General features: G+C 38.4%; 1 non-coding gene across 1 annotated transcript; it reads left to right on the plus strand.

Annotated features, from left to right (window-relative positions):
• Nucleotides 1–4,462: 4,462 nt before the first annotated feature.
• On the plus strand, nt 4,463–4,569 carry LOC141610274 (small nucleolar RNA R71). Its single transcript, XR_012528179.1, has one exon. It is a non-coding gene; the product is annotated as a small nucleolar RNA R71 (small nucleolar RNA).
• The last annotated feature ends 5,732 nt before the right edge of the window (nt 4,570–10,301 follow it).

The following is a 10,301-nucleotide window of genomic DNA, read 5'->3' on the forward strand; positions in this document are numbered from 1 at the left end:
ATATTGAGCCAAATACGCATTTTTCCGATCTTCATGGGCTTGCTTGTGCATTGCTTGCATGAGAAGAGTCACATAGTCTTTCCCAATTTCAATTCCTTCCGGCTTGAACTCTTCATACTCAAAGGGGTAAGGTGGTATGACAATGGAAGAGGAGGGGGTCTCAAGATCACCCTTTTGTTGTTGAATGATATACTCGGCTTCTTCGGAAAGGGGAAGTAGATAATTGGTCCGGTGGACGCTTAGGCGACAAATCTTTGAGGGCAAGGTGAACGATCTAGCTTCACTAGTTAGCCATCCATATTTAGTGTCAAGGGGGTTATGGGCAACCCACTTGAACTTGTGAATCATAATGTGCATATCAATAAGATGGCCACCTTCCTTTGCTTTGTACTTCTTATCCTTATTGAAATTAGGATCAAAGTGCTTAGCTAGGACCGTGACTAGCCCGCCATTGACAATAACGGTCGTGCCCTTCTTCCCATTATCAACATTAAGCCATCTATCAACCAATAGCCTCAAAGAATTGTAAGGCTTGGTGTGAATTCTTCCGATATTCAAGGCCGATTCAAGGAGAATAAAATCGAGTCTTGTGAAATGATTGGTGTCTTTCCTAGCAATTATGGTATTTCCCACAACCTTGTGCCATACTCTTATGCCCGGATGATGGACCAAAAGAGCACGACATGCATGAAAATCCTCAAATTTCTTCCCGGAGATTGCCTCCCAAAGAGGTTCGGGGTCATACTTTCCATAACTCTTGAAATAACTTTCCTCATCACTAAGACCCAAAATTTCACCCAATTCCTTAAAGGTAATGCGTCTACTAATATTAGCTAGACGAAACTCGATATTTTCCCTATTCTCAACTTTGGTGACTTTCAAGGAACTTAAAAATTCCAAGACAAGGGAGGGGTATGTCAATTCCTTTGTTTCAAACAATTTCTCCAACCCCATGGCTTTGAAAAAGGCTTTTGTTTGTTCAAGAACACCCAATTTTTCCAAGGCATCTTTACATATGAATTTGGTGGATTGAATAGACTTCATAGCAAACTTGACAAAGGTATTTCTATGGGTATCGGAAATAAAAGTTACCTCCGGATAATGCAAAAGTTGATTAATTACCGGAGTAGAGGATGTTAATGGTCCCATAGAAGGTTGTTGTTGTTGTTGCACTTCCAAGTTTGGTGTTGCCACCACCATAGCCAAAGCTTTCTTTGTTTGAAGAGCCTTTTGCCTTTGTGAGAGTGCCTTAGCCTTTGGTGCCTTGGTTGCCTTTGTTGCACCCTTAGTCCTTGCCATTGATGAGCTTAACCAAGAAAAGAATGAAAAATCTTCAATTTGTAGGATGCCCAAATCGATTTTAAGGTGAAAGGCTTTGCCTTTATGAAAACAAAAATCGACTCAAAGGTTGAAGATTTTGTTCTTGGTTTTGATTTTTGTTGAAGAAGGAGTGATTAAATTGTTGTGGGAAGGATGGTTTGATTTGTTTTTGTTGAATGTTGTTGAGGGTTTTTGTTTTTATGATGGAGAGGATGAGGGTTTTGATGTTGTGGGTAGTGTTTATGAATGAATGAATGAATGAATGAAGGTGGGAGGGGTTATAAAGAGGCCGAAATTTTCAAAATCTGCGGGGGCAATCCGTGCGGATTAGGCTCAATCCGTGCGGATTCTGCTTCTTCAATCTTTGCGAAAGCTCGCCTAAAGACGGGCGGATTTGGTACAATCCGCTCGGATTTGCTTGAACACGGACGGGCGGATTTCTTCAAAGACGGACGGATTTCATCCGAGATTTTTGCTTGTTTTCCTCAACCGCAAAGACGGGCGTCTTTTTTACAAGACGGCCGGATTCTTCAAGACGGGCGGATTTTTTGGAATCCGCTCGGATTCTTTAACAGTCAAGAAAATTCCAAAATTCAGCTCAGTTCAAGACGGGCGTCTTTTACGTAGGACGCTCGGATTGCATAAGACGGGGCGGATTCTCCGAATCCGCTCGGATTCTTCCTGTGTACACGGATTCAGTTCCATCCGTGCACAGCGCATTCCTTTTTCATTCCTCCATTCTTTCTTTCAAGGCTTGTGTTCTTCATTGTGGGGGCATTACTAAGGCATGGGTAGCCTAGGCAATTGCCATCCCCACACTAAGGTAAAGCACTACACATCAATTGAAGTTGTTAGTCCCTCCCTCACTTCTCTCTTACATGACAATTATTTTGATCAAAGTAAATAAAAATCCAAAAATGACAAAAATGCAATACAAGAATTGAAATGTAAGTTAGGGAGTTAGAAATATTTACAAATGGTGGTTTAGGAGGACTCCACCAAACTCTCATTCTTGATGAGATGTCAAGGGGGCATGTTCAAGGTGTTGTTGATGTTGCTCAACACCTTGAAAAAGTAATCAAAAGCTTGTTCATTATTATGGTAGAGGTCCTCAATAGACCGTGGCCCTTGTTGTTGATCATGATCGATGGCATGCCCAATGTAGGGATTAAAAATCCCTTCAAACTCGTCGTCCCAAAGACCACAAACTTCATTGAGTTGATCATTGAAAATCTCTTGCTTAGATGGAGACAACTCTCCCAATTTCTTCTCTTGGTCAATGAGGCCATCCTCTTCTTCCTTGGTTGATTTTGATGAGCTTTGCAAGCTCTCCTTGTCACAATTCACTTGCTCTTTGAATGGAGCATCTTCAATTTTCTTCCTCCATTGGAGTTCCGATTTCTTCCTTTCATCTTTTTGGCTATAGTGATCAATCATGAAGCATGGCTCATGCAAACGAGGAGCTCTCATGGTCTTGTCAAGATTAAAAGTTATGCTTTCATCTCCCACTTCTAGAGTGAGCTCTCCATGTTTCACATCAATCACCGCACCCGCGGTGTGTAGGAAAGGTCTTCCTAGGATGATTAGAATGTTGGAATCTTCCTCTATATCAACAATGACAAAGTCCACCGGGATGAAAAACTTCCCAATTCGCACGGGGACATCTTCCCATATCCCTAATGGTGTCTTCGTCGATCTATCGGCCATTTGAAGTGTGATGTTGGTGCATTTAAGCTCTCCCATTCCCAACCTTTTACTTACCGAGTACGGCATGACACTCACACTAGCCCCTAGATCACATAAGGCTTTGTTGATCGTCGTGTCGCCAATGGTACACGGTATTGAGAAGCTCCCCGGGTCCTTTAACTTTGGAGGTGAACTCCCTTGAAGTATTGCACTACTCACCTTAGTGAAGGCGATAGTCTCAAGTTTCCGGATCGACTTCTTCTTTGTGAGGATATCTTTCATGTACTTTGCATAGGCCGGAACGTGGTTGATTAATTCCGTGAAAGGAATTGAGACTTCTAAATTCTTCACAATTTCCATGAACTTTCCAAGTTGATCATCCAATTTGGGCTTGGCTTGACGACTTGGAAAAGGAAGTCTAATCACAATGGGCTCCTTCTCCTTGGCCTTGTCTTCATTTTTCTTTGAACTTTCTTCTTTTGATGATTCTCCATCTTTGGAGTTTTGCACAATTTCTCCCTTTTCACTAGCTTCCACAACTTCATCCTCAACTTGCTTCTTCGGTGCTTCATACCTTGTACCACTTCTCAAGTGAATGGCACTAACCGTTTCATGTCTAGGGGGATTACTTTGAGGTGGTAATTGCCCTTTTTGTCTTTGTGAGCTTGAAGATGCTAGTTGAGTCAATTGTGTTTCCAATATCTTGGTGTGAGCTAGAATGTTGTTAATGGTGGTTTCTTTTGCTTGGCTATCTTTTTGCATTTGGGTGAAAAATTCTTGTTGATTCTTTTGCATTTGGAGGACCGCTTTTTGGACATCAAAGCCTTGGTCATTTTGGTGATTGTATGGATTTTGATTTTGGTAACCTTGGTTTTGATTGTAAAAGGGTCTTTGATTTTGGTTTCTCATGGGTGGTGGAGTGTATGTTGTTTGAGGGTTTTGAACATTTTGGCTTTTGTATGAGAGATTTGGATGGAACTTGGTGTTTTCATTGTAAAAATTTGAATAAGGGGTACCACTTTTGTAAGCTTGGAAAGCATTAACTTGTTCGGTTGTTCCCCTACACTCACTTGGGTCATGACCCAAAGTTCCACAATTCTCACATATCCCACTTGGGATTGATGAGGATGCCGTCATGGCATTGACATGATGCTTCGATGATTTTGAGTTTTCCTCAAGTCTAGCCATAGCTTGTTCAAACTTCAAGTTGATTGTGTCAATGTGAGCACTAAGTTGAGCACCCAATTGAGTAACGGAGTCCACTTCATGCTTTCCTCCTCTAGTAGCCTTGCGAGGTCTACTATATTGTGAATTATGGACCGCCATTTCCTCAATCTTGTTCCATGTTTGATTGTCATCAACTTCGGTGAACATTCCATTTGATCCCATATTGAGAATGTTCCTAGAATCTTCATATAAACCATTCCAAAATTGTTACACCAAAAACCATTCGCTAAGTCCATGGTGAGGACATGAGCGACAAATACCTTTAAACCGCTCCCAAGCTTCGTACAAAGACTCTTCATCCCTTTGCTTAAAATCCGTAATTTGAGCTCTTAGCATGTTGGTCTTTTCCGGTGGGTAGAATTTTTTGTAGAAAGCTAGAGCCAACTTCTTCCAAGAATCTATTCCAAGGGTGGCCTTATCAAGGCCCTTCAACCATTGCTTTGCAAAGTCCGATTAAGGAAAAAGGAAATAAGACCCATCTAATTTGGTCTTGAGTCACGCCCGTTTGAGAGATAGCATCACAATAATCGCAAAAGGTTTCCATATGAGAATGAGGATCCTCACTAGGCATTCCCCCGAATTGGCTCCTCTCAACTAGTTGGATGAAGGCGGACTTGGCAATAAAATTTCCAGTGAGATGTTGCGGTGTAGGAGTACCATTTGGTAGATTCTCCTCGGTGGGTACGGAGTGTGACGAGAATTTTGGCATTGTAGGTGGATTTTGTAGGGTATTGTGTAATGGGTTTTCTTCTCCTTCTATTGCGAAAGGATTGACAAACTCACTAGTGGGTTGGACAACTTCACCAACACCTCTCAAATTCCTCCTAACAAGTCTCCTATTGTTCGTCAAGGTTCTTTCGATTTCACGGTCAAAAGGTAACAAATCACTTTGTAACCTTCTAGACATGCAAAATATCAAACAACTCAAAAACAATTAGAACAAACCTTGAGGATTTTTACTTCCTCAAGGCGAAGAAAGACACAACTAATAACAAAAAGGAAATCTAAATCAAACAAACACCGTCCCCGAACGCGCCATTTTTGATCGGTCCGTTTCGTATTCACAAATAAATAGATGTGGTCGTTGGTCACGGTCGAATCAAAACACAATTTATAGCTTAACAAGCAACTCTACAAGTAGTAAAGAGGCAAGTAAAGGTCGGATCCCAAGGGACGGGAGTTGAAATGAGATTTCTATTGTAACTAGTGGTGTCTAAGGGGTGTCACAAATTGGGTTGATGTAAAAGGTTACTAAACTAGAATAACAATGAAAATAAACAAGCAAGATGAATTAAAGGGGTGTAAACAATTGATTAAAGGCACTAGGGTGTCATGGGATCATAGGGGAATCATGGGATATGATCATACAAACATGTTCTCAAATTATAAGCAAGCAATTATTGTTGTGATGGATTGAGTTGGGTTATATCTTACAATCCTAGGAAAGTTTGGGTCCCGGAGCCGAATCGATTAGATTGTACAACACCTACAAGTCGACTTAATCTTCCCTACTCAACAACATGCATGGTCTAATGAGACTCGAGTTGGGTTATGTCTTACAAATCTCATTGAAAAGATAGGAGATGATAGTAAATGCAAGGATTCATAGGCTTAGCATTTCATCAAATATAACATGTGCATGAGTTGAGATCAAAACAAGCAAGCAAATAAGATATGAAAGCATATTAATTTAAGCATGAATCATTCCCCATGTTGGTTTCCCCTAATCACCCATTAACCCTAGCTAAGAGACTACTCACTCATTATCATGTTGATCATGCTAGCAAGGTTGTCAATCATACCAACAATATGAAACATGATGAATAAATGAAAGTAATTAACAATAATTAAAAAGGGATTAAGAGATTATACCTACTAATGATTCCAATAATAAAGCAAGAATAATAGAAGTACTTGAATGCTAGATTGAGAGGTTGTCAATCTCCCAATAATAACCCAAATAATTTTCAATTACCCAAAATAAAGGATGAACAAAAGAGAGATTAAAGAACTAAAACTTGGATTAAAACTTGATTAATACTTGATTACAATATTGAAGAGAGATTTGATTGATATTAACTACACTAATTATTGATAAGAAGAACATGCTCCTCTAATTAGACTAATGGGGTATTTATAGTGAAAATTAGGGAGGATGCATTAGGGTTAACTAAGGGCTAAACTAGTAATTACACTTTTTAAGTAGAGCAAGGAGAAGCCGGTATTTTTGGAGAGAAGGGCTTCTCTTTTCGTAGTTTGAAGAAGACAACCCGTGCTGTGAAGGAATCCGGGCGGATTAGGGTCGGGACGGCCGAATTTGGTCGATGGAATCCGAGCGGATTCTGGGAATCCGGGCGGATTGTTGGGGGAATCCGAGCGGATTCAGTGGGACGCCTTCGGATTGTGCAAGGGCGGACGGGCGGATTGTTGACAATCCGCTCGGATTGTCGATCGTCGTGGTAGCTTCTTCTTTTCTTCCCTTTTCTTCATAAATTCCTTGGGGATTTCCTTGGGGACTCAAGGATCCTTTCTCAACATTGCTCTTCTACTATGATATGTACAAAGGCCTTCTAATCTTGTCTCTCCTTGATGCTTGGTCATTAAATTTGATCAATTTAGTCTTGTTTTGCCACGAAAATGCAAGATTCTTACTCCTTTCCTACCAAGGGATCAAAATCTCAAAGAATATGCAAAACAAAGAACTAAAGATAAGAAATGACCCAAATAAGCACTAAAAAGCATGGAAACAAGGGTAATTCGGGGGCTAAATATGCGCCAATTATGGTCACATCACTATAAAAACCAGTAAATGATTACCTTGATAAGAAAAAATGGCGAAAATGGAGAATAACGTGTTTCTTTAGTGAGAAGACAACAATGGCAAGTTGTAAGTGAATGAAGAAAACGGAGAAGACAATAAAGTTCCTGTTTTATTGAAAATTTGGGGGAAGTTTATTTTGATCTAGGTTTAATTATGAGGGTGGTTTGAGTTTGAAAAATTGAGTAAAATGAGAAAGAGGGGGAAGGAAAAGGAACGTGTTTGACGGTTGATTGACAAGCCTGCATGCATGCTACTTACCCTATGATTGTAGGAGGAGAGAGGTAATTAAGATAGTCAATAAAATAATAGACTTAGTGGGTTTTCCATCTTAATCTCAGCCATCCATATACAACATCCAAGGGTATACAATGAGACTTATGGACTCACACTTACTATAAGGACTTATATGATCCTTACAATATATATATATATATATATATATATATATATATATATATATATATATATATATATATATATATATATATATATATATATATAGTAATAAGATCAACTAAGTCCATGTCTTACATGTGAGTCCATGAGTTCTATTGTCTACCCTTAGATCATGTTATTGAATGGCTTATATTAAAAGTAAAAAGCAACTAATAATATTATTCTAGTGGCTAAAATAATTACCTCTCTCCTCCTACCACTTATAGGGTATTAGCATGCATGCAGGTTGTCAATCAAAACATCACACACACGTCCTACTAACTTCCCCCCATTTATCATCTCTCTATTATTCAAAAGTAATTTTCCCCCAAAATATTTCCCCCAAATTAAACCCCATTAATTTCAACCGTTTAAGAACGAAACTGCTCTCTAAATCCCCCAATTTTATCGCTTTTTTGTTACCTTATTATCGTTTTTTTCTCCATTTTCTTTTCTCACTTGCAAGCTGCCATTTTCGTCCATTCATATTACTTCAGAAGGTAATTTTTTTTGGGTTTTTAGAGTTTTATGATTTGTTTTTGGGTTTTAAGAGTTTTATGATTTTTTCTCTTCATTTATTTAGACGTTTTTTTTTTAATTTATTGGACATTGTTATGTAATTGGACTGTATTTTATCACTGTATATTGTTGCTGTACTGTTTTATTTGATCACTGTATTTGGTTTCTTCATTTTGATTAGCCAGTTATTTTTAGCACATTTAGGACATTTATTTTTGATCACTGTATTTTGTCAACTAACGTTTTTAGCATATATGTTCATATTCATTAAGATTAGTCAGAGTTTTTTGAAAAATCCTACTTTTGTTGCTTACAATTACTCTTTCTCTGTTAAAATTACAGTTTATCCAGTTTGTTTTTGGAGAAATCCCACTTTTGATTACCCTTTTGTTAGAATTACACTTTTGTTGCTAAAATAACACTTTATGCTGATACAATGACACTTTTTTTTGCTGAAATTACACTGTTGTCTGTTAAAATAACACATTATTTTGTTAGAATTACACTTTTGTAAGCTAAAATTACACTTTTTTGTGTTAGAATTACACTTTTGTCTGTTAAAATAACATTTTATTTTGTTAGAAATTCCACTTTTGATTACCCTTTTGTTAGAATTACGCTTTTGTTGCTAAAATAACACTTTATGCTGCTACAATTACACTTTTTTTTTTGCTAAAATTACACTGTTCCCTGTTAAAATAACACTTTATCTTGTTAGAATTACACTTTTGTCAGCTAAAATTACACTTTTTTCTGTTAAAATTACACTTTTGTCTGTTAAAATAACATTTGATTTTGTTAGAATTACACTTTTGTTGCTAAAATAACACTTTATGCTGCTACAATCACACTTTTTTTTGCTAAAATGTCACTGTTGCCTGTTAAAATAACACTTTATTTTGTTAGAATTACACTTTTGTCTGCTACAATTACACTTTTGTTTGTTAAAATTACACTTTTGTCTGTTAAAATAACATTTGATTTTGTTAGAATTACACTTTTGTTGCTAAAATAGCACTTTATGCTGCTACAATCACACTTTTTTTTTTGCTGAAATTACACTGTTGCCTGTTAAAATAACACTTTATTTTTTTAGAATTACACTTGTGGCTGCTATAATTACACCTTTATATTGTTAGAATTACACTTGTGGTCGCTATAATTACACTTTATGCTTTCTGAATTTAAACGTTTTTTGTAGTAATTTTTTTTTTGTCTGCAACAATTAATTTTGAGTAATGTTAACGGATGTCGGATGGAAATGAGGCTAAATCGAGCAAGACCAAAAAAGCAAAGGTGCATGTCAAGTTGAATAAGCAGCTTGTTGAGGCCAAACCACCAAACCACCACGAACAAAATTGCAAAGGTGGTCACATCAGTGCCGGCCGAAGCGGACTTGTTGAGCTCGTTGAAAAGCTTAATGATGCACAAATGAGATGCGGTACAGAGGATCGGTTTCGGTGGTATTCTGGAGCTTAAGCTCAAAACATATCCGATGGGTCATGTTAAAGATTTTCTGAAAGCATTCAGTGACGAATCGTATATTTTTCGGGCAGCTAAGGATAAGGAGTTCATGGTCACCAAGCATGACGTGTATGACTGTTTTATGTTACCACTTGGTCCTAAAACTTTTGATCTAGTACCTACGGGCCGCCAAAAGGATTCTCAAGCGCCGGAGAACAAGCAATTGAAAGATAAATGGCGAAAAGCGTACAACATAAAAGGGGTTAACGAAGGCATTAATTTAGGAATTGTCTTCCAAGATATTTTAAAAAAAAAATACAAAAAAGGAGGTCCTCAATTCTGCGCAGTCGTTTGTTCTGCTCGCCATGTCATCATTCCTAACTCCAACGTCATACAGTGGGGTTGGGGTTGACTTCAAGCTTTTGAGAGCTGTTGAAGATGTGGACTCGATTACGCAGTACGATTGGTGTACTTATGTGCTGGAATATTTGGTGAAGGCTGCGACAGCTACTGGTGAAAATAAACAGACGCTGCTGGGGTGTATCCCCTTCTTAATGATTACGTACTTTCAACGTTTCAATTTCCGTGGTACGAGTTGTCGCCACAGCCTGCCTCTCATTAAGCACTCGGGGCCGCGACGCTTTACGACGACTACATGGTGAGCTTGACAAGAGCCGTTTGGGTCGGCTAACTTGGTCCTTGGTCAAGTATCCTCGGTGCCTTCAAAAAGAACTGTTAAGCATTGGCGGGGTGCCTAATGACAGCCAAGTGTTGGCCATTGGAAATGTGGTTAGTGATACGGCATTACAAGTGACTTCAACTTCAGACA

The sequence above is a fragment of the Silene latifolia genome, chromosome 10 (genome assembly GCF_048544455.1).
Source record: "Silene latifolia isolate original U9 population chromosome 10, ASM4854445v1, whole genome shotgun sequence".
Taxonomy (NCBI): Eukaryota; Viridiplantae; Streptophyta; class Magnoliopsida; order Caryophyllales; family Caryophyllaceae; genus Silene; species Silene latifolia.